Source organism: Ranitomeya variabilis, chromosome 7 (assembly GCF_051348905.1).
Source record: "Ranitomeya variabilis isolate aRanVar5 chromosome 7, aRanVar5.hap1, whole genome shotgun sequence".
Lineage (NCBI taxonomy): Eukaryota > Metazoa > Chordata > Amphibia > Anura > Dendrobatidae > Ranitomeya > Ranitomeya variabilis.
Genome location: NC_135238.1, coordinates 214,258,861 through 214,285,378, shown reverse-complemented (window position 1 = coordinate 214,285,378; position 26,518 = coordinate 214,258,861).

The window sequence follows — 26,518 nt, the reverse complement described above, 5'->3', positions numbered from 1 at the left end:
CTGGATTGGACTGGATCTCCGTCTTTCGTATTCCATGTTCAGGACTAGAGTTGGCATAAATCGATTCGCACTGCACAGTTTATCGGCCGCATCTGTAATCTATGGCTGCTGGATGGGAGCCCTGAGAACAGTCGGCCTGGCACCACGTCATCGCAACAGGCCAGCCAATCAAGAGAAGGAGTTGAGTATGGCAGGAAATAGAAAGTGCTTTACGGGCCACCATTCAGGGGGTCACAGATTACCAAAGTGGCTGATGGACAGGGGTCCTGTGAATTGATTCACACCAAATTAATTTGGGATCAATATTTCTTCTATATGAATCCAGTTTTATATGGGGATTTACTGTATATGGACAGTAAATGGTCAATTAATGTAGTCACTCCTTCCATTGTTAATGACTGCACAAAATCTCATGTATACATACGTGAAATTTGATTAAAAAAATAAATTTTAAAATGGGTGATACTGAAGGACTTTCAATAAAGTACTCTCAAATATGTTGTTACAAAAAGTGAGTTTGACAAATGTCGGCCGTGCTTCGGTCAATGTTACATACAGTTATTGTGAAGTGAAACCATCTAAGTAAAAAACAAAAACCGTTCAGCTGTGGAGTTTACAAACTCACAGAAGGAGGATACTGAGTGCTGAAGTGTGTAGATCGTCAACATACTGGTCATCCTGAGCATCATGGATGGGTTTCCTTGGCTGAGCAGCTGCACAAAAGCCTTAGATTGCCATGCGGTATCGCCTAGGCATTGGCTGGAGAGGTGTAAAGGACACCATTATTGAATGCTGGAGTAGTGGAAATACTTTCTTTGGAGAGAGGAGAGTTAAGCTGCACCATCTGGCACACTGATGAATGAATCTAGGTTTCCTGCCAGGAGAATGGGTCGTAGCCAGAGATGGACTGAGGCTAATCTAGACCCTCTTAGACACTAAAGGTCTCTGGTCCTTTCTGCAGGTCCACACACAGGACTGTTTTCTTGGGGAGACAAAATCCCTATCCTCCATCATCTGCAATGGTGGACCCTTAATTCAATGCTTATATATTAACAGATTGTAATACAGAGGCTCTTACGCAAGTGCTATTGAAACTAAGTCATAAACTATTGTCCAATTGTTCTTTGCATTCCTAAGTTACCGTAGTCATTGGGTCATGTAATATTCTGTAGGCTTCCTTAATTTCAATATTAAAGATTTAATTAAAAGTAAACACCGGGTGTGACTTCCAATGTGCACATTTTTACAAGCAGAATATTGTAATGAAATCTTCTTTTAATTAAACGTAGTAAATCACATCAGTGAGTTCTTGGCTGATGTGGGTGCAAGTTAAAAGGTCAATGTATAGTGAGACTCCTGCAACAACTCATCCAATGGTTCCAGTTCAAGACCCCCATATTTATAACGAAATTTAAGTTCCATGGTACAATAAAATAAAAGTAAGAGAAGGTATGAATTTAGAAAGAGTAAGATATTGTCTCCCAAAGTAATCTTCCTTTTAAAAGGAAATCAGATTGATGGAGATTCAGCTTCTTAAGCTTTAGCGAACCAGAGGAAAACTGTGTGTCACATGGTGTTTCTATCAAGAGCTGCTGACATATGTGTCTGGCGGTGGCTTATCTCACCAAGAACAAAACGATAAAACATATTGGACCCTTCCGTCATCGTTCTGTTGGTGGCTCCAATCTGATGTTATTCTAATGAGTATAGGGGCATACACTCACCGGCCACTTTATTAGGTACACCTGTCCAACTTCTTGTTAACACTTAATTTCTAATCAGCCAATCACATGGCGGCAACTCAGTGCATTTAGGCATGTAGACATGGTCAAGACAATCTCCTGCAGTTCAAACCGAGCATCAGTATGGGGAAGAAAGGTGATTTGAGTGCCTTTGAACGTGGCATGGTTGTTGGTGCCAGAAGGGCTGGTCTGAGTATTTCAGAAACTGCTGATCTACTGGGATTTTCACGCACAACCATCTCTAGGGTTTACAGAGAATGGTCCGAAAAAGAAAAAAAATCCAGTGAGCGGCAGTTCTGTGGGCGGAAATGCCTTGTTGATGCCAGAGGTCAGAGGAGAATGGGCAGACTGGTTCGAGCTGATAGAAAGGCAACAGTGACTCAAATCGCCACCCGTTACAACCAAGGTAGGCCTAAGAGCATCTCTGAACGCACAGTGCGTCGAACTTTGAGGCAGATGGGCTACAGCAGCAGAAGACCACACCGGGTACCACTCCTTTCAGCTAAGAACAGGAAACTGAGGCTACAATTTGTACAAGCTCATCGAAATTGGACAGTAGAAGATTGGAAAAACGTTGCTTGGTCTGATGAGTCTCGATTTCTGCTGCGACATTCGGATGGTAGGGTCAGAATTTGGCGTAAACAACATGAAAGCATGGATCCATCCTGCCTTGTATGGAGCATCTTTGGGATGTGCAGCCGACAAATCTGCGGCAACTGTGTGATGCCATCATGTCAATATGGACCAAAATCTCTGAGGAATGCTTCCAGCACCTTGTTGAATCTATGCCACGAAGAATTGAGGCAGTTCTGAAGGCAAAAGGGGGTCCAACCCGTTACTAGCATGGTGTACCTAATAAAGTGGCCGGTGAGTGTATATTCTCTTTGCATTTGATGGGGCAAGTAGCCATTTATTGACAGGCAAGCCGGCAAATGTGTCAGGTGTATTGTGACCAGTAGGGTATATGGTCAAGGATTCATGTAAATGGTAAATACATTGAATATGGATCTGTAGAGCCCAATTGTCCTTCCAATATCTATTATTATGGAGTAAAACGTATTTCCCATGTGAAGAAAGGATTTGGCAAGTGTTGCCAAAGGTGTGACAGTGCTCATCTTACCCTGTAGTTCCTGATCTGTACTGGCATAGTAATATGTAAGGTTGAGAGTTTTCTCCTTTTTGTTGTTTGTGTGCACGACTCGGTGCACTAATTGCCATGATTAAGGTGCGACACCCTTCTGCCAGACTGGCTGTCTTCCACCTGTAAAAACTAGTGTGTTTTGCTTCTTGTTAAGGGAAATTTACATATCAGTGTGAGTGTACTTGCCTACTTTGGAAACATGATATGAAGAGAGCAATCACTGGAGAAGGACATCATGGTCGGAAGAATAGAAGGAACAAGGCGAAGAAGAAGACCAGTAACCCTATGGCTTGATACTATCAAGATAATGGAGGAGAAGACCCCTGTGGACCTATCTAGTCGTGCGCAAGATTGATCTTCCTACATAGAGTTCATCCATCAAGTCGCCATGGCTGGAAATCGAGCTGAAGGCTAATAATAAATTAAGTCATCATCGAAGAGAAACAGACCGATTTTTGGGCTGGTGTTCTCCTTTTTACATCCTTCCCTCCCTTCACTGAGGTAGGTATATTGTCTGAACATTTTTATTTTAACCTATTGACTTATGGCAATGGATCACCTAAAAACATCTTTCCATCCAAGCTTACTCTGTAGTACAAAGTACGTCTTCAAGGCATTTTTATAAAAAAAAATCCCCATAGACTTTAATGGTCCTCAGAATGGATGAGACTAGGATGTGCTCAGTCCTGCTTAGATCCATGAATACATTCATTCAACACTATCATCCTGAAAAGAAGAGAGAAACAGAACATGGCACAAGACACGTAAAAACCACTAGGACATGTTACACAGATGTGTGAATGTAGCCTTACACGTACGGATGTGGTTATTCCATCAAGGCATATAAAATACATTAACATCACTGTTAATAAACCAGAGGGGAACTATAAATCTCTCTTTTGCTTTCTGTGTAGAGCAGAAATTGAGGCTTTTGACCTCCCATGAAATGATGTTCATTTTCTTCCTCCACCATGGTGGACAGACCTTCAATATGTGCCCTCTTTTTCTTTTCCATTAATTCTGTGAAGACCTCTAAAGTCCCTTTTACAAATGTAACGCGATGCTGTAACACACTGGCAAAACACTCAACCACATATAGATTAAAGCAGCACTTCTCCTCCTTCCATTAAATTTTTTAATCCTTTTAATATATTGCAATCATCATATTACATAGCACTGTGTACTCACAATTGCTCGTTTTTCCTTTCTACCCAGTTAATTCTTCTCTTTTCTCTCTGCTCTGTGTAGAAACAGGAAGTCTATTGTCCCTGCTTTTATCATTCCCCTCTTCAGCTCCTGTACTGTAGTGCACAGGTGCCAGAAAAGGTCAAAGAGCCCTGGCACCTGCAATACTTTGCTCTGCCCTCAGCAGAGACGTACGCCTGCACAAGACCGCAATGCCGGGGAGCCTGTGTGGATGAAGCAGGGGTCGCGTCATCCACAAGAAGCGATCATAAGAAGATGGGAGGCGCTGGACCAAGACCAGCGACACCCATGGGACCGGACCGCCCCATAGACAAATATAATAAAAGGTATTTTTCAGTTCTTCCAGGTTGGGTCGGGGGCTTATATACAGCATTACAGAATGCTGTATATCAGTCCTGAAAGGTGATGGCCATATCTAGTGTTGAGCATTCCGATACCGCAAGTATCGGGTATCGGCCGATACTTGCGGGTATCGGAATTCCGATACCGAGATCCGATACTTTTGTGGTATAGGGTATCGGTATCGAAACAACATTAATGTGTAAAATAAAGAATTAAAATAAAAAATATTGCTATACTCACCTCTCCGACGCAGCCTGGACCTCACCGAGGGAACCGGCAGCGTTCTTTGCTTAAAATGCGCGCGTTTACTTCCTGCCGTGACGTCACGGCTTCTGATTGGTCGCGTGCCGCCCATGTGGCCGCGACGCGACCAATCACAGCAAGCCGTGACGTAATTTCAGGTCCTGAATGCCTAATTCTGCATTCAGGACCTGAAATTACGTCACGGCTTGCTGTGATTGGTTGCGTCGCAGTCACATGGGCGGCACGCAACCAATCACAAGCCGTGACGTAATTTTAAAATGCGCGCGTTTCCTGCCTCCCGTGACGTCACGGCTTGTGATTGGTCTCGTTGCCCATGTGACCGCGACGCGACCAATCACAACCCGGAACGTAATTTTAAAATCCTGAATGCCTAGAATTAGGCATTGAGGACCTGACTGAAAATTACGTCACGGCTTGCTGTGATTGGTCGCGTCGCGGCCACATGGGCGGCACGCGACCAATCAGAAGCCGTGACGTCACGGCAGGAAGTAAACGCGCGCATTTTAAGCAAAGAACGCTGCCGGTTCCCTCGGTGAGGTCCAGGCTGCGTCGGAGAGGTGAGTATAGCAATATTTTTTATTTTAATTCTTTATTTTACACATTAATATGGTTCCCAGGGCCTGAAGGAGAGTTTCCTCTCCTTCAGACCCTGGGAACCATCAGGGATACCGTCCAATACTTGAGTCCCATTGACTTGTATTGGTATCGGGTATCGGTATCGGATTGGATTCCGATACTTTGCCGGTATCGGCCGATACTTTCCGATACCGATACTTTCAAGTATCGGACGGTATCGCTCAACACTAGCCATATCTCTTATCAGCCAAAACTGCTGACAGGTTCCCTCATTTTGGCAGCGGCACTGCACCTTTGCAGCCGGATGTATGCTTCCCAGCTTCAGAGACATGCACTGCGCATGACCCATCTTCTGCACTTCCGGTCACGCATACATCCAGCTACAGTCAAAACCCTAATTGGCATTGGAAAAGGGGAGGTTAAAACGACTTGCTTTAAACATAGATTTCAGTGAATAGCATTATACAGGGAATTTAGTCATATGTTAATGCTGCTGGGTTGGAGGGCATGGGGAACTGGACAGATTCCCTTGAAGCATCTCCTTAAAGAGTATCTGAAAGTTTTTAGATTTTTTTTTTAATAAAGCTGGTCATCTTTTGAAAACAAAATCCGTTACATTTCAACATATAATGGACAGTGGCAAGAAATGAGAACTTGCATTCAAAAATATTGGCATGTATTAAAAACTGATGCGGTATTGGCTAGGAGCCTTACTAGCTCACCCCTTATGACTTCTAGATGCAGCAAAAATTTGGGGGACTTACTAATGAGCAGCCATTACATTCCAACTATAGAACGCAGTGGTGCTCTGTTTGGCTCTAGCGGTCCCATTAAAGGCTGTTTTGCATGCGGCAATTGCATAGCATGTAAAAATGTCATTCGGGCTACAAATTTTCTATCAGTTGATGGAAAACAGTTTAACATCAGACAACGTATAACTTGCAATACCACACAAGTCATATATTATGCAACTTGTACATGTCCAAAAATATATGTGGGTCTAACTTCTAGACGCTTGGGCACTCGCGTCCGGGAACACGTTCGTGATATTGCAGCTGCAAATTCGGAAATTGATATCTCCCTTCTCAAGACATTACCTCGCCACTTCCGTTTATTCCATAACTGCAATCCTAACCATCTTGCAGTCCGAGGTATAGAACACGTACAATGTGGCATTAGAGGTGGTGATATCAAAGGCCTGTTAGCGCAAAAAGAATGCAGGTGGATTTTTACTTTGGGCACAATGGTGCCAGACGGACTAAATGAAATTACAGGTTATTCATCATTTTTATAACAGCATAGTCAGGGCTGTTTTTTGTAGTACCCTCTCCAGATATACCACCTTCCTTTTGTTTTTGGTCTTTTTCTGGCGTCTTGTTTTTATGGTTATCGTGTTTTTATTAATTTTTTTCTTTTTTATCTATTCAGAAATATGGCGATCGATGAATATTTATGACAGGCAATTCACTTCTTCCAGCAACCGTTGTTCACCTTGAAGATCACATTCATCAATTAAATTTATTGTCTTATTTACACATTTTATAATATTATATTATGTAAAAAATCTTTTTTATTTGTTCTTTTATTGCACTTTATAGCACATTGCACTGCAATTGTTTTATTATTTTTCGCAGCATCAGCTATATCATTTCATGTTCACTCTTTGTTTCACTATTTTTTGTAGCATCAGCTATATCATTTCACGTTCACTTTTTATGTATTTTAATAATCATTGCTGACTATATCCATCGATCGTTCTCTTTTAAAATGTTCGTATATATATATTATCTTACATATATCTTTCGCAAATGGTGTCAGTATAGATTGATCTCTTTTTTCCGCATAGTTTTGCTGCCCCCTGGCTCTGCACTTGCTTCCGGTGATCTCCTGTTGCTCGTCGGGTGGTATGCGTCTTGGCGCTAGCCGCTGCTCCCGGCGTGTGCATGGGGACTGCTGATTGGCAACTGTGGAGCCCGGGGGCGTCATTCGCGCGGATGATCAGACATGTGACACCATTGGCCGGTCTCTAACCATGTGACCGGAACAACGGTGCATTTAATGCCGACGCTTATCATTGTAAGACCACGCCCCCTTGAGGAAGCGAGAATCTTTCTCGCGAAACGCGCGTCGGGGAGAGTGATCGCTCCCAGGTCTGACATTTTGAGAACATGGGTAATTAACTCTTATATTATAGTATTTTATATGTGCATTTTTCTCATTTGATTACATGTGCGTTACTTACTGTTGTTATACTAGTACTGTTGGGATTATTATATCCTTATCTTAGTCGCACATGTACAAATAAGAGCACTTTTGTGCTATTTTGCATATGCCTATTTGGCGGTAACTTGTTTTGAAACTTGGCACATTGTCAGCCTGGTGTTAGTGATCACGTTGCGTTATCACCTAGTTGGATCGCATCTACTTCCATACAATTGACATATTGTCTTAATACTATTGTTATTATAAATACTTGTACAATTCAATGTTTTATATGTAATAAAATATATCTTTTATATGTAAAAACTCTTAGGGTACCGTCACACATTGAAATTTTCATCGCTGCGACGGCACGATTCGTGACGTCGCAGCGTCGTATAATCATCGCTCCAGCGTCGTAGACTGCGGTCACACGTTGCAATCACGGCGCTGGAGCGATGCCGAAGTCCCCGGGTAACCAGGGTAAACATCGGGTAACTAAGCGCAGGGCCGCGCTTAGTAACCCGATGTTTACCCTGGTTACCAGCGTAAGCGTAAAAAAACAAACAGTACATACTCACCCGTCGGTGTCCTTCAGGTCCCTTGCCGTCTGCTTCCTGCTCTGAGTGCCGGCCGGAAAGTGAGAGCAGATCACAGCGGTGCTGCGCTCTGCTCTCACTGTACGGCTGCACTCAGAGCAGGAAGCAGACGGCAAGGGACCTGAAGGACACCGACGGGTGAGTATGTACTGTTTGTTTTTTTACGTTTACGCTGGTAACCAGGGTAAACATCGGGTTACTAAGCGCGGCCCTGCGCTTAGTTACCCGATGTTTACCCTGGTTACCCGGGGACTTCGGCATCGCTCCAGCGCCGTGATTGCAACGTGTGACCGCAGTCTACGACGCTGGAGCGATGATTATACGACGCTGCGACGTCACGAATCGTGCCGTCGCAGCGATGAAAATTTCAATGTGTGACAGTACCCTTAAGAACGGAGGGATTTTTAATTCTATAGTGTACTGCTTGTAGCTACAGTTACCAGCTACCATAGAAGTGGCTGGTTTCCTGGGCATGGAGCATGCATTTGCTATACAGCATGCAAATACCTCTCTTAAAGGGAACCTGTCACCACGTTTTTGGAAGATGGGATAAAAATAGCGTTAAATAGGGGCAGAGGTGGGCGTTACATTAGTGTGTGTGTTATGCGTTTATTACCCACCTAAGTTGCCGAAATAACTTTGCAAAGTCTCCGTTTTCGCCTGTCAATCAGGCTGGTCAGGTCACATGGGCGTTGTCTTCACCCAGATTTGGCGTAGTTTTCCGTTGGTGGCGTAGTGGTGTGCGCATGTCCAAAGTCCGGAATCCTCTTCCAGGGGATTTAAAATAGCGCGGTGTTCGTTATTGCATTGGTGATCGGTGGGCGCGGCCATCTTCCTTTGGCCGCGCGTGCGCAGAAGCGGCGCTCTGCTGGCCGCGGCTTCAGGAAAATGGCCGCGGGATGCCGCGCGTGCGCAGATGGATATCGCGGCGGCCATTTTCCTGAAGCCGCGGCCAGCAGAGCGCCGCTTCTGCGCACGCGCGGCCAAAGGAAGATGGCCGCGCCCACCGATCACCAATGCAATAACGAACACCGCGCTATTTTAAATCCCCTGGAAGAGGATTCCGGACTTTGGGCATGCGCACACCACTACGCCACCAATGGAAAACTACGCCAAATCTGGGGGAAGACAACGCCCATGTGACCTGACCAGCCTGATTGACAGGCGAAAACGGAGACTTTGCAAAGTTATTTCGGCAACTTAGGTGGGTAATAAACGCATAACACACACACTAATGTAACGCCCACCTCTGCCCCTATTTAACGCTATTTTTATCCCATCTTCCAAAAACGTGGTGACAGGTGCCCTTTAAACTGTCCAAAACCAGCCAGCTTCAGTGTCCCAGTGTTAATCTGATGCTGTGGGGCAAATTTAGCTGAGCAGCATTGGGAGAAAGGGTAGTTAAGACCAGCAGTTCAGGCAGGAATTTTTAATCTTCAATGGCACACTGTCTGTGGCAAGCAGGAAGCTGGTAGGATGGGGAGCTGTGTGCTCCTGAAGATAGGAACGCGAGACAACTACTTTACTATTAAATAGCAAAAGTATAGTTTTTATAAGAACAACATTTAATTGAGAAGAGTGCACCCTTGTGCACTCAAAGTTCTTAGTAAACATAATACTCCAAAAACCTATCAGTAGCTTGTTACGCACACAGGTGGTGCTCATAATTCGGAAACCCACAGTGCCCAGAGGCTGGGCTTACCAAGGATGGGCGGCTACCAGGTGTTCACTGGAGTTCCTGATGGTGGAGTCAGGCTTGGCTGCAGGTAGCCACCAGGTACCACTCCTAGGCAGTCTCTGATACTGCAGCTGCTGACCCCAGGGGATAGGGTACACCAACACGGATAGTATTAGGGTTCCATTTAGACTACTAAGTTCTGGACCCTCTGTAGAACTGTTTGACACGGACTCAGGTTCCGTTCAGACTACTAGGTTCAGGATCCTCTGCAGAACAATTACTGACAGAGTCTCAGGCAGGGCTGATTCAGAGACTGTTAGGACAGTCCGGATATACGGAATACACAGAGAGTGACACGGGTCTTGGATACTGATTCAGGAACTGGCCACACCAGGACCAGGGGACCTCACAACTTCACTAGGAGACCACATCACTCAGTAGTTATTCACTTTGTTGCTTGGCACCTCCCTATTGTGGAGGGTACCTTTCAAACAAAATGCCTCCCAGCTGGCTGGGAGCAATTTTGCAGGTGAACTTATACTGGCTGGCATCATTTTACTATGTGCACGTGCTGACCCTATAAGAGCAGGGGAGCACACCAGGGACCATGCTGCAGCGAGTATGCCAGTGTCCCTGCGTGGGGGGGAACCATAGAGGGGCGTTGGCAATAGGATTACACAGCTCCTAGCCTAGCAATTGTGGTTTCCAGGTTGCAGCTAAAAACAGAAAAATAAGCAATATAGATCTAGGAGGGGAAAAAAAAGGGAAGAAAAATCTTTATTTTTGACTTCCAATCTTGGTAATTCTTGCACATCAGTATCAATGAAGTACAAGGCACTACAGAAGCTCTTCTGCTGTGTGCAGAAAAGGAACTCAGACAGGATGCTTTTATTGCACCTGGATGCAGCAGACTGTAAAGTTCTTATCTTATAGTAAAGGTAACCATAATCAACCTGAGGAGCTTCCTGATGAAACTGTGTACACAGAAGAAGCTCCTATCAATAAGAACAGGCCTTTTGAAACTGCAAGAAGGATTGCACTGCACACAGGCCATGTTCTTAAGGCCCCGTCTCACATAGCGAGATCGCTAGCGAGATTGCTGCTGAGTCTCAAGTTTTGTGACGCAACAGCGACCTCCATAGCGATCTCGCTATGTGTGACACGTACCAGCGATCAGGCCCCTGCTGCGAGATCGCTGGTCGTGTCGGAATGGCCTGGACCTTTTTTTGGTCGTTGAGGCCCCGCTGACATTGCTGAATCGGTGTGTGTGACACCGATCCAGCGATGTCTTCACTGGTAACCAGGGTAAACATCGGGTTACTAAGCGCAGGGCCGCGCTTAGTAACCCGATGTTTACCCTGGTTACCAGCGTAAATGTAAAAAAAAACAAACAGTACATACTCGCCTTCTGATGTCCGTCAGGTCCCTTGGCGTCTGCTTCCTGCTCTCACTGACTCCCGGCCGTACAGTGAGAAGTGAGAGCACAGCAGTGACGTCACCGCTGCGCTCTGCTCTCAGTGTACAGCGGCTCAGTCAGAGAGCAGGAAGCAGACGGCAAGGGACCTGGACACCGAAAGGCGAGTATGTACTGTTTGTTTTTTTGGGTAACCAGGGTAAACATCGGGTTTCTAAGCGCGGCCCTGCGCTTAGTAACCCGATGTTTACCCTGGTTACCCGGGTGCTGCAGGGGGACTTCGGCATCGTTGAAGACAGTTTCAACGATGCCGAAGTCGTTCCCCTGATCGTTGGTCGCTGGGGAGAGCGGTCTGTGTGACAGCTCCCCAGCGACCACACAGCGACTTACCAACGATCACGGCCAGGTCATATCGCTGGTCGTGATCGTTGGTAAATCGCTTAGTGAGACGGGGCCTTTACTTGCAAGCTTCTTAATTGTATCATTAGAGTGCAGGTATGCCATCTATTTTATTTGGCACCATGTAGCAATACGCTGGACAGGGGGAAGAAGGGCTAAGGCTACTTTCACACATCAGGTTTTTGCCGTCAGGCACAATCCGGCAAGTTTTGAAAAAAACGGATCCGTTTTTTTCCGCCGGATCAGTTTTTTCCCCCATAGACTTGTATTAGCGCTGGATTGCGCCTGATGGCCTTCCGTTTTGTCAGTTTTTCACCAGATCCGGCAAAAATTGGGGATCCGGCGGCCGGACAAAATGGACAGATGAACATTTTTTGTGTCCAGCGAAAAAACGGACAGCACCGGATCCGGCGCTGTCCGGCTTTTCCTATAATGAAACCCTATGACACGGGAATACATCAATGACAGATTCCGGCGACGGATCACGACATCACTCTCCCCGTGAGGAAAGCAATACCACTGTGACGACCAGGACCCTGGGGCGTCACACCAGTGTCTTGTCTGAGCGTGTTTTTAATGCCACCTGGGGGGTCATAACAGATAGATGCTTTTGGCTCTCAACAGAAAATGCTGATAGACTCAATCTCAATCTGACAATAATGAACAAAGCCTGGATTAGCACCGACTTTTCCACACCACCAGATGACAGCAACACATAGTGTTTTATTAAATCATCAATATTTGCCTTCAAGGATGTATGAATGACTGTTTTACCCTCCTTATTTTCTCCTGGCTTTGCACTTTGTGCATAGCCTTTATGAGTGTAGGTGTACATCAACTACACTTTCTTAACATTTGAATGAGGTACTACAGTTGGTGCTTTCAAACGTGTGTGGATGACCCTGCTTGTAATTTTTGATGGGCTTTGCACTTTGTGCATATCTTTTATGAATCTAGGCGTACCACTACATGACAATTTGAAAATAATGTGTACGAGGCCCGCCTTTATGTCTAATACAGGGCATATCAGAGTCCCTCTTCCAACCATTTTTTGTCAGTTCTTCCTTCTTTTAGAAATTACACTGAAATTTCCAATTTAATAAAAAATTCAATCTTGATTTTCTTACATTTTAAAAAAATCCTTTTTAATATTTTCCTTAAATACAAGTCATTATATAGGAAAGAATGTTTCTTAACATTTTTTTCCTGTAAACTCCAATTCAGGACACTATACAAGGAGTTTTTTTGCCAATGTTGTCCAATGACTCAACAATTTGGACAAAGAAGATATGAATTGCTGGAAGTCTTAGGGCACCATCTCACAGTGGCACTTTTGTCGCTACGACGGTACGATCCGTGACGTTCCAGTGATATCCATACGATATCGCTGTGTCTGACACGCAGCAGCGATCAGGGACCCTGCTGAGAATCGGACGTCGTAGCAGATCGTTTGGAACTTTATTTCGTCGCTGGATCTCCCGCTGTCATCGCTGGATCGGTGTGTGTGACACCGATCCAGCGATGCGTTCGCTTGTAACCAGGGTAAACATCGGGTTACTAAGCGCAGGGCCGTGCTTAGTAACCCAATGTTTACCCTGGTTACCATCGTAAATGTAAAAAAAAACAAAACGTACATACTCACATTCCGGTGTCCGTCAGGTCCCTAGCCGTCTGCTTCTCGCACTGACTGACTGCCGGCCGGAAAGTAAAAGCAGAGCACAGCGGTGACGTCACCGCTGTGCTCTGCTTTCACTTTACGGCCGGCACTGCGTGGATGCTGGGAGAACCATTCTAGTACATTGCCCAAAGGCAACCGACTTGAAGACAACAGTCTCGCTGCTTTGATGAATGCTACAACCATTTTGTTGTGGGAACTGGGTCAGGCTCAGCCTCCAAACACTAGTTCTCAGGCTGTGTGCAGTTCAGGACGATATACCTAAAAAAGATTGAGCTACAATAATACATATGGCAAAATTGGTCTCATTTCTGGAAGATAGCAGCCATATTCTACTTCTCTAACACCAACCATTCTAAAGTACATGTATATTAAGTCCTATTCACAGTAGTGCAGTAGAGCATCCTTATGGTCTGTTCACACTACACAACTCATTGAAAAGAAACAAACATAAAATCCTACTTACAAAAAAAAAAAATAAGGATCAGCCAGTCACACTTACTATTAGCTAGTCAATAGGACAGACTCACGATCGTTGCAACCCGTACTGCCGCACAGGGACCCATGATATAATAAGGATCGGGACCACCACCATGCGTTGAACTCTCTTGGACTCGTAAGGGCCAACATTTTGTTCTTACACAGGCATCCTCTTAAGCCTCGGTTCACCCCGGCATGATCGCAATACTAATGTACTGAAGGATGCAGAAAGGCGCCCCATTATAAAAGGTGGAGATAACACAGGTGCAAAATACTGATGAGCAACCACTCACACCCCTTCCATCCATGTCAGGGGGAATGACAGCAAAGCACTATGAAGGCACACGGATAATTCACACAATGCTGTTCCTACATATATGAAGCCTATAATGCCAGGCAAGTAGAATGAGGTGAGAAGGATATGCTTTTGGAAAACACCAGGTCTGCAAGCTGTAACTGCCTCTGTCACCGACGATGTCACCGATGCAGTGGTGGTGATATATTTTTTGAGAATGCCGAAATGCCCGATTAGCACTCAATCATACTTGGAGAACACCTTATCCCAGCACGCTCGCTCATCATCACTAATGGCGTCCAATACTTTCAGTCTGAATTTGTAACGCGCACATGCCAATAAAAACCATTGCATGAACAGTTGTGCCCAAGCTTATGAACGGCATTGTAAATCGGCAAAGAAATTCCCCGATTTCTCGCGCATAGTGTAGCCTCTAAAATGTATCTTTTTTCCAAATTCCATTTTTGCCCATGCCCCATTCATAACTCTTTTACATAGTCTATGAATGACTATCCTATGGACTTTTGCTACTTTTTGCAAACACTCCCTGACACATATGAGCACGGTATGTAACAGTGTAAAATAACACAAGTGCTTCATTTGTGAGTCAGTCCTGGGCAGCAGGGCATGAAATAGCAGAAAGTAATCGCTTACTTACAGTCTTCAGTTTAGGTTACCTTATCTGCCTGACTACTTGGAATGACACACACACAACAATCCAACATTATGTTAGAAATGCAAACAGCTATGCAAACCAATGTCGGCTGTGCAGTTTACAAATTCCTCAGAGAGTGACACAAAGTCTATTCTACAGCGTACATGCCTCAGTTCCTTTGAGCTTCCGTTTTAGTCATTTCCTTGATTAAAACCAGAGAAAAGACTCTACAAAAACAGCATGACGGTGAGGACGAAAAAGCTAGACATCCATTACAGCAGCTACTTCAGTTACCTTCTTAGTGGGGTTTAGGAGACGATAACGCTGTCATAATCCTGTGTTTGGCATAGACAGCAACATGTTTTTTTCTTCATTTTTTTGTATTTTAGCCAAATAACACAAGTAAGATAAAGTTGCAGGCGAATTCTGGGCTGTCTTACTGGGAATTTGCAATTCAGCCTTTTTGGAATGAGTGGGGGGAAACAGAGGACTGCTGCAGGGACTGGGACACTGAGGTCAGGAACAACAAAGGTCTCAGACTAAGGAGAGACCACCAACATCTCCAAGATGCAATGGAAACGAAATCACACATATCTGACACAACTTCCTCCATGTACCTCTCCTCTAGCCAAAGAAGGCCCATATTAAAGGGGTATTCAGGATCGGTGATGACTCTTAGATCAGTAGGGGTCCAGTCGTTGAGAGCCTCACAGATTGCTACAGAACAGGGAACTCTTGTCCATTGTCCTATCTATGACCACTGCAGCAGAACTGTTACTTCAACTTCAGGCTCCCCATTAACACCGTGCCATTCATAATACTCGTGTACTCCTAGCTACCATGAAGGACTTATTAGATGTCTAATGTAAAAATATGATTGTCGCCAATAGTCTCGAATTTGGTAGGACTGTCCCTATTTTTTAAGGTCAGGAACCGGGCAGTATTTGTTTCGAGCATTATCCTCTAAACACTGGGGCAGCATGTTTTTCTGATGCCTATCGGATAAATCCCAAAAGTGATAGATAACCGGTATTATTTACACATTTTGGCTTCTCCTCTAAAGGCCAAATATGTCCTGAATTAGGACATCATTTTATGGTGGTGCGTGGAGCTGAAGAGGAGTCTGGATCTTGTAGGAAAAGAGTCAGCAGCAAGGAAAGGTGAGAAATTAACAGAGTTCTGATCTGGTGTCTAAATTAAGATGTCAGAATTATACAGCCTGGGATCAATATTATGAGATCTGGAGTTGAATTTTGAGGTTAGGTCTGTATAAGTGGTCAGAGTAAAACTGAGCCAAAAAAAATATATGGACCATGGTTCAGTGGCCATGGCGCCAGAGCCCACCAAACTGCCTACTACTTGCTGGCATCACTGGCACCTACTGTGATTAGTTGGTCCTTGAGACGTCATTATTACTGATGAGCGAACATGCTCGGATAAGACGTTATCAGAGCATGCTCGTGTGCTAACAGAGTGTCTTCGGCGTGCTCGAAAAATGTGTTCGAGTTGCTTTGGCTTCATGTCTCGCTGCTGTTCGACAGCCACAACACATTCAGGGAGTCAATCTCTTCATTTGTTGCAGCTGTCGAACAGCCACGAGACATGCCAACACAATCCAAGCTCAATTTTTGTGTTTTTTCTTTGTATTTTTTGCATTCGGTGCAAGCCGGGGTGTGGCCTCCCTTTCCTGAGCTGGAAATTAAACTTAAAGGCTTCCCCAGACTGGTGTCCACTGGTTGTCTGCCCTTATTCACACACTGAGGTCAACTTTGACACACGGTAAGATTTTTAATATTAGACAGCGGTAGGACAGTCCCAATCAGAGTCACCTTGTCGTGGTGTTAGTATTACTAAGAACTCTGTGTTATTTAAATGCGCTTTTGCTTTTTACTTACAGCCGGGTTTTTGCTCATTCTGTTTCTTGTAGGTTTTATATGTTTTATGGCCAATGTCAACATGCGTTTATGTGTTGCATGTATACCAACTTAAACCAAGCTCAATTTTTGTGTTTTCCCTTTAAGATATCTGTACACACATTTTATTGTTAATGGCACAATGGGAAAGATGATCTATAGGTATAGAATTAATAATAATGATGATAATAATGTGTCTTATTAAAATGATCAGATCCAATAGATGGAAATTTGTTCCAATTGTATCAGGTTTAACACTTTAAGGTTAAGTTCTCAATGAGTTTTTGATGACTTTTGATGCTATGTATTTTCGCTGCGCAAAATAAATGCAGCGACTTACACTTTCAGCAAAATGGAGGAGATTTATAGAAATCTCAAGCCCACTGTGCTTTTTTTTTAAACTCTACATAAACTTATCTGCCGTGCGTGATTGAAATATACAACATGTGAATTCCTCTTGCAGATACACTGAGTTTTATATGCGGATTTTCCCAAAGAATTGCATTAGAAATGCGCTAAAAGTGAATGTTATCTGCACTCGAATATATTAATAAAGTTTTATAAAAATGTTAAGTATCAAAAACAAAGCTGTGAGCTGTGACGATTCGCCGATTTCTGACCAGGACCGGCCAGAGGGTATGTATGAGTTATACATTCTCCCAGTCTCGGACTGGCCCATAGGGTAACAGAGGAATCCTCCGGTGGGCCCCTGTGCAGATCTGGGCCCCCAAACCCACTGTATGGGCAGTACTCGGCATAATTCACTTGATTCACTCTGTACAAAAAAAGCAGCAACTCATCATTCATTAACCAAACTATCCAGTTTATTATTATATAGCGATATAGGTAAATTTGTGAATGAGGTTAATGTAATATTTGTATGCAGTTGAAAAATAGGCTACCCAAAATCAATGTTACTGGTGGGCCCTTGGCACCCCAGTCAAGCACTGCCTACTCCCGTGCAATGGGCGCAGCTTCGCTCCATACACTTGTATTGAGCGAGGCTGCACCCTGACAAGTGACGCGGCCGTCCGGTGGGCATGGCCAACAAGGGGACGCGGCCTCGCTCCATACATGGACGGACTCCGGCTGGAGTATATATATCGCATCCTGGTCCCGGCTATGGAACCGGCAAATCCTCGCAGCGAACAGTGCGTGTCCTGGGGGGATTCATAAGTCTGCAGTATCGATTTGGTTTGGACTGGACAAACCCTTTAATTTGAAACATGACATGCCAAAAGAGATAAAAATCGCAGCATCAAAAACGCAATAAAAGTTGCAAAAGACATTCAACGTACAAAAGAAAAAGAAAAAAAAGACATAAGAAAAAAAAAAGAAAAAGACGTAAAATGTACAAATGAAAAAGCACATAAAAGAGCAATGAAAAAATGCAAGTAACCTAAATTACCTATTAGGGCTCCTACTCAATGAGCGAGACTCGGATGAGTCTCGCATGTTAATACCCGGCGCTACTGCCGGCACTCAGATCGGCGCGTGCGGCCACATTGGAACACATGCAGCCGCACGCTCCGCTCCTGAGTGCGGGATGCAGTGCCGGGTATTGCCGTGTGAGACTCATCCGAGTCTCGCGCAAGTGAGTAGAAGCCCTAAGTTGCAGAAATACGGCAGAAAATCTCACCAAATACTCCTCGTGGGAACGTAACCTTAAGCAAAACTGGCACCAGAATTGACAATGTAAACTGCATACATTTGTTACATTTATTAAATGTTATTATTTAATAGTGGTCTTAGACCCATTGTGAAAAAACTGATATTAAGATGAGCATTAGCCTATGAACGAGAGCTGGAAAACTTTCAAAGTAAGTACACCAGCCTCATAAAGTTTGAGATCTATTTAATACTTATATACAGTGTGAACTCTAAATTCTGCCCCTTAATTAAGCCCCTTTCCTTACTTTTCTTTTGCCAAAATTGAAGCAGTGATTAGAGCACACTCTACGTTACAGAATTAGAGAACATGGTATTTGCGAAACTCGGAATCATTTTCTTAGGGAAAAAAACAAACTTTGGAAATGTTGTTACAATCAGAGTCCTGGTATTACAAAACAGTAAGGACATCGGTTGGATCTGGGATGTTGTCAGCTTTAAAATTGATAGTGGCCTGTAGAGCGATTACGGGAATTACTCCATTTTTTGACCCCCTCCACCTCGGGCAGGTCCCTCTGTGATGGCTCCCTGCTATTGCTTGCTAACTCTAACCTTGAACTTTGGTGTGTACAGTATTCGCCACTTGGGTTCACGCATTTCCTGGATACACAGCACAGTTTACATACTTCAATGAGTTACTATTTGCCTAGTACAGAGCGCACACAACTGTCATTTATGAGTACATGGAACTACTCATTAAAGGTTTTACACATTGAAAAGTGGGAGTGATCCATAGGGATGTTACCAGGTGGAAGATTTATGGCAGCTAGTTAAGTTATTCTTGAGTCCTGAGCTAATGGACTAAACAGAAACTTCAAAGCTTCATTCTGTAAAATGAGTGGCCATGGAGTTATCGGATTATCAATGCAGTGACGCCAGTGTGGCCAGAATGGCGTGCATGGTTATTATCATATGAATCAAGTCCCCGGCACTATGAGCAAATGTTTTATGAAGTTTTTTTAGTGTGCTGAATATGATTTTTCATCCAGTTTTGGTCCATGTGTACTTTCTTAGGCTATGTTCAGACACCGTGTTATTGCTGCTTTTTTAATGCTTTTTTTATGCAATTTTTAAACTGCATTTTACAGTACCAGCAAAAGCGATGAGATTTCAGAAACCTCCTGCATGCACATAGTTTGTTTTTTTCCTGACTCAATTGAAAACTGCTGCATTTTTTGAAAGAAGCAGCATGTCACCACTTTCAGCATTTTTTGAGTTTTTGCAGATTTTTTTTCACCCCTAGAAAGAAATGGGTAAGTGCAAAAACGCAGCCAAAAAATGCAGGTATCAGGTTTTGCTGCGGTTTTGGTGCAAACATCTAAGGAAATTGCATCATATTTTTTGGGGGGGCACTAAGCTTTAGCAACATGCACAAGAGACAATAAAAATGCTGCAAAAATGTCTGCTTTTTGTAATCAGCTTCTTTAATGCCAAGAGAGTAGGTTTTGCCAGCAGAAAAAAAAAAAGAAAAAAAGAAAGAAACTCAGCAGAAAAACGCAATGTGTGAACATAGCCTTACAATCAGTATGGCATGTGTTTTTCTCGCATACAATCAAAAAAAAAAACAAAACTTTTTTCACTTTTTCCAGACGCATTGAATTATAGAAAATGGACCCCAGCTCAGTGACAAAAGGATATATCGATGTCTTTTTTTTTTTTTTTAAAGACTTACTGATATTAAATGGCATGATTGGTCCATTACTTTGCTAAAGACACTGACACTTTTTTTTTTATTTCTTGTGTACACTCTGGGTCTGAGTCATCAAGACTGGCGTTGTTCACACCGGATTTAATGAGGGGGCCTGCTGGAGTCTGACACTCCTGATTCATCAAGAGGAATTCACATGTTGTGCATTTCAACGCTACCTGGTAAATGTGGCTTCGACAACATTTTATTGATGGTCATGTGTATTTTACATGCACTTTTATCTACAGTATTTGTTTTACTCACTTATATAGCACCATTAATTCCACAATGCTTTTCAGACATTATCGGTACTGTCCCCGTAGGGAATATACAAGATTGTGAGTCCCAATCAGTATGTCTTTTGAGTTTGGGAGGAAATCTGAGAACGCAAACAACACAGGGAGATCATACAAAACTCCTTCCAGATACAGTGGGTACGGAAAGTATTTAGAACCCTTTAAGTTTTTCACTCTTTGTTTCATTGCAGCCATTTGATAAATTCAAAAAGTTCATTTTTTTCTCATTAATGTACAATCTGCACCCCATCTTGACTTGAAAAAAAAAACAGAAATGTGGAAATTATTGCAAATTTAATAAAAAAGAAAAACTGAAATACCACATGGTCATAAGTATTCAGACCCTTCGCTCAGACACTCATATTTAAGTCACATGCCGTCCATTTCCTTGTGATCCTCCATGAGAATCACGAGGTCAAAGGAACTGGCCAAGGAGCTCAGAGACAGAATTGTGGCAAGGCACAAATCTGGACAAGGTCACAAAAAATGTCTGCAGTACTCAAGTGGTGGGGTGCAGAGTGGACATCAATGAGAAAAAAAAAGAACATTTTTGAATTTACCAAATGGCTGCAATGAAACAAAGAGTGAAAAATGTAAAGGGGTCTGAATATTTTCAGTACCCACTGTATATTGTCCTTTGTGAGATTTGAACCCAAGACCCCGGTGAAGCAAGACTGCAGTGCTGCTAATTCAATAAAAACATGTTGACTTTCTGCATCTAATGCAGTTCTATGGGGAAAATCCACACCTAAAACTGAACATACCCGTAAGAGAAGTCGACACATTGCAGATTTCAAACATGCATCTGCAAAAATTTGAACCCAGGACCCCAGTACTGCAAGGCAACAATGCTAATCATTGAGCCTCCGTGCTGCCCCTTTAGTAAGGAAATGCGACAAAAACACATATGCAAATTTTCTGCATCTAATGCCATTCTACAGGGAAAATCCGTACATAAAATTGAACATACTCGCAAGAGAAATCGACATGTTGCAGATTTCAAACACGCATCGCCAAAATCTAATTGTGGGAACTTAACCATAAGCTACTACTTCATTAACGAGTGCAATTTTTTGCTGAGGTACATAAGCCTAAAACGTTAAAAGGGTATAGAGGAAAGCATAAAACCAGTGAAGTAATTGCAGGAACTGAATGTGTGAGACATTTGTGCAGTCAGCAGTCCTACTAGAGAGCCGCATACACATCAAACGGGAGAAAACCACAGACGAGGATGTGTTTCATTTGATATGAGCGTTCTGTCTCCTACATGGACAACTCCTCCGTGTGACTACTAAACAGACAGGGGTCACAATGTCATCCCTTTAATTAGTGTATACCAGCTGGAGGATGGGGGGTATAGGAACCTCCACAGTGTGGGGGGAGGGTACAAGACTAAAAGGAATGCAACAAAACCCCTCACCCTTAACAATTTTTTATCTCGGGAATGCCAAAAATGTGCACTTCAACCGGAAAAGCAGAAACCTGCGTGCGACTCATTGCCTAATTATATTTTTTCATTCTGAATTTACCTAGTAGGAAACTGTTAAAAAACCCAAACATTAATTTACTTAACGAGAGCGCGCCTTGTGAATTTTAAAAAAAAAATTTAAATTCAATGTTTTTGCAAATAAATCGCTGAAGACTGCAATTATACACATCAAAGTGAATGACAGCATGACAGGCTGGGCAGGACGGTAATTAAGTGTCACTTAATTACTGGATATTTTCTTTACAGAGGTCTGTCATATAATAATCTTGAAAATGTTTATCTTTTTTCTGAGCAAAAAAAATAAAAAATAGATCATCGTAAAAAACCGAGGTCAGCCGCACACGAGGGCCGGCGGGTGATAAATTGTAATATCAAAATTTATCAAAACTTGAAAAGGAAAAAGCAAATGGCTTTGTTACCCACAGCAACCAATCACAGAGAAGCTTTCATTTTACCTCAGCTGTTTTGAAAATGAAAGCTGAGCTCTGGTTGCTATGGGCAACAAGGACAGTATTTCTTTTAGGCCGGGGTCACACTTGCACCCTTGTGCAATTCGAGAAACTCACGCGAGCCTCTCTCCTCAATACCCGGCACTCGGGAGCGGAGCGTTCAGCTGCATAGAAATACATGCAGCCGCACACACAATGTGGCAGTGCCGGGTATTGAGGCGAGTTTCAGAGTCCACCAAATTTTATAACAAACACTCAAAAGTTCTCATGCAAGTTTTATAAGTGCATTTTCCTAATCAAATTTCTTTACTCTTGGAAACTACTCCAAGGCTTTCTCAGACACATTGACATCCAAATGGTTCTTTTATAATGTTTACCTAAATACTCTAAGCAGGTCAAATAATTAATGGTGCTAATTCAGACTTGTCAACATAACATTTCCCATGGGATAGATATAAAGCACAAAGGAAGCTTTGAGAGCAGGAGCAAGCGGTGGACCTGTTAATATAGACAGAGTGTAGGTTAGGAACTAATAAAAGACGGTGAAGAATTGACTGGGCTGTCGGGTCTTGTGTCTGGTGCCTGATACCTGGAGAAACAAGGACAATTACTCACCTGTAATAACTTATACTGTGTATTCAAAATTGTCTCTAGTAGTAATAGATTTTCTCTTAATAATAATAATAATAATAATTTTTATTTATATAGCGCCAACATATTCCGCAGCGCTTTACAACTTATAGAGGGGACTTGTACAGACAATAGACATTACAGCATAACAGAAATCACAGTTCAAAATAGATACCAGGAGGAATGAGGGCCCTGCTGCTCGCAAGCTTACAAAGTATGAGGAAAAGGGGAGACACGAGAGGTGGATGGTAACAATTGCTTTAGTTATTTGGACCAGCCATAGTGTAAGGCTCGGGTGTTCATGTAAAGCTGCATGAACCAGTTAACTGCCTAAGTATGTAGCAGTACAGACACAGAGGGCTATTAACTGCATAAAGTGTATGAGAATACGATGCAAGGAATCTGATTATGTGTTTTGTTTTGTTTTTTCTATTTTTAATAGGCCACACAGGGATAGTTAGGTTAATGCGTTGAGGCGGTGGGCCAGTCTGAACAAATGCGTTTTTAGGGCACGCTTAAAACTGTGGGGATTGGGGATTAATCGTATTAACCTAGGTAGTGCATTCCAAAGAATCGGCGCAGCACGTGTAAAGTCTTGGAGACGGGAGTGGGAGGTTCTGATTATTGAGGATGCTAACCTGAGGTCATTAGCGGAGCGGAGGGCACGGGTAGGGTGGTAGACTGAGACCAGAGAGGAGATGTAGGGTGGTGCTGAGCCATGGAGTGCTTTGTGGATGAGGGTAGTAGTTTTGTACTGGATTCTGGAGCAGATGGGTAGCCAGTGTAATGACTGGCACAAGGTAGAGGCATCGGTGTAACGGTTGGTGAGGAATATGATCCTGGCAGCAGCATTCAGGACAGATTGGAGCAGGGAGAGTTTGGTAAGAGGGAGGCCGATTAGTAGAGAGTTACAATAGTCCAGACGGGAATGAATAAGAGAAACAGTAAGAGTTTTTGCAGAGTCGAAAGTAAGAAAAGGGCGAATTCTAGAAATGTTTTTGAGATGCAGATAAGAAGAGCGAGCCAGTGATCGGATGTGGGGGGTGAATGAAAGCTCGGAATCAAGGATGACCCCAAGGCAGCGGGCATGTTGCTTTGGAGTAATGATTGAACCGCACACGGAGATGGCAATGTCAGGCAAAGGTAGGTTAGTAGAGGGAGAGAACACGAGGAGTTCAGTTTTTGACAGGTTCAGTTTCAGATAGAGGGAGGACATGATGTTAGAGACAGCGGTAAGACAATCACTGGTGTTTTCTAAGAAGGTCGGAGTGAAAGCAGGAGAAGAGGTGTATAATTGGGTGTCATCAGCATAGAGATGGTACTGGAAACCAAATCTACTGATTGTTTGTCCAATAGGGGCAGTATACAAAGAGAAGAGGAGGGGGCCTAGGACTGATCCTTGAGGAACCCCAACAGTAAGGGGAAGGTGAGAGGAGGAGGAACCAGCAAAACATACAGTGAAGGATCGGTCAGAGAGATAGGAGGAGAACCAAGAGAGAACGGTGTCCTTGATGCCAATGGAGCGGAGCATAGTGAGGAGGAGCTGATGATCCACAGTGTCGAATGCTGCGGAAAGATCCAATAGAATTAGCATGGAGTAGTGACCTTTAGATTTAGCTGTTAGTAGGTCATTAGAGACTTTAGTGAGGGCAGTTTCAGTAGAGTGTAAAGAGCGGAAGCCAGATTGAAGAGGGTCGAGAAGAGAGTTATCTGAGAGATAGCGGGTAAGACGGGAGTGGACCAGGCGTTCCAGGAGTTTAGAGATGAAGGGAAGATTAGAGACAGGTCTATAATTAGCGGCACAGTTTTGGTCGAGGGAGGGTTTTTTAAGTAATGGATGTATGATGGCATGCTTAAATGAGGAGGGAAAAATAGTGGAAGTGAGGGAAAGGTTGAATATTTTTGTTAGGCGAGAGGTGACAGCCGGGGAAAGGGACTGGAGGAGATGTGACGGAATGGGGTCACTGGTGCAAGTGGTCGGGCGAGAAGATGCAAGGAGCCTGCTTACTTCTTCTTCCGTAACTGGTTCAAAGTCAGAGAGTGAACTAGATGCAGTGGGGGAGGGAGGACAGTGCATGGTATGAAGAGATTGGGAGATGATTTCCTGTCGAATGTGGTCAATTTTTTCTTTGAAGTAATTGGCCAGATCGTCAGTGCGGAGATCTGTGGTTGGGGCCTGCTCTCTTGGGTTGAGTAGGGACTGGAAGGTGTCGAAGAGACGTTTAGGGTTATTGGACAGTGAGGTGATGAGGGTGTTGAAATAGGTTTGTTTGGAGAGGTGAAGGGCAGAGTTGTATGTTTTTAGCATGAACTTATAATGGATGAAATCTTCGGGTAGATTAGATTTTCTCCACAGACGTTCGGCGCACCTAGAGCATCGCTGCAGGAAGCGTGTTTGCAGCGTGTGCCACGGTTGTCGCCGTCTGTGTCGAGTTGCTCTATGTATAGGAGGTGCAGCTTCATCCAGGGCACTGGATGTAGAATAAATAATATTTAAATGGTTTATCCAGGAATATTTTTCTTTCATTTTTTATTTATTTATTTTTTACTATGGTCTTAGAACTAACTATGATACCTGCCTGTTCTACCTGGCGACAACACAGAGCAGTCATTGACCGATCCTGCTGGCGATTTAGATGCTCAACAGACAATCTCTTCCTCTTCCAGGCTGATCTGTTGATGGGGCGTGACTGACGATGTCATGCTGATTGACTGCCAACTCCTCACAGTCGACTGTCAGTCAGCATGACCTTGACAATCACACCAGGTCAACACATCAGAGAAGAATTGAAGCCGCTGCTCTCTAGATGTGACATTACTGGAAGCTGCTGAATCGCTCATCAAGGGGCCCCTTTTTAATATCTATAGTTGCAGATAAGGGTGGTCTTAATTTTAGATCCAAACTAGATTTGTGCTCTGTAACACTCTTGAGTTGTTTCTTTGCTCAACATACTCAGCCCATTACTTAAAGGGCTCAGGCACATGGCCGTATTTTCGGTCCGTCTACGATCAGACAAAACAAATCAGATCGCACTAGGGCCAACATTATTCTGTGGGTCCGTGCACTTGTCAGATTTTTTCCTCGGACCAATGAAAAATTTCCGGATGCCCAAGTTTGATCCGCTATTTGGATCGCACTCTACAATGTAAGTCAATGAGTCCATGGAAACCATTAGGCTGCACTTAGATGACATTACTACATTTATATATGCTTTTTTGCATTTTTAATTGTCTGTCCAATCAATGTCACGTGTATACTATATATGTTTTCAATGCACTACGAGGTAGATCATGAATAAGACTCTATAGTTGATCGTCCTCACTGTTGTGCCAGGTGTTTGCTATGCATATATTTTTTGAAGAACTTTATACATTTTTAAGTTGTCCAATAAAGCTTTATAAAGTTTGAGCCGCCTCCACCTCAAGCTGGATCATTTCTCCTCTTGTTCTTATTTGGCGTGGGTGGTCACCCCGATCCGTGCTTGGGCGTTGGCAGCTTTGGGGATTTCATCGTAGACCGGTAAGCTGACCATTTTTCTTTTGGACATCTGAGGGTAGTCCAATTTCCACGAACTGGCAGAATAGAGAAGATGGGGGGGACTTTTTTTTAGTATTTTGTATTTTTGCAACCCAGACCAATCTGATTTTGACCTATCCCAAAGATACATCATCAATATTAGTTGCCAGGAGAACCCCTTTAAGATGTTGCCATTACCACAAA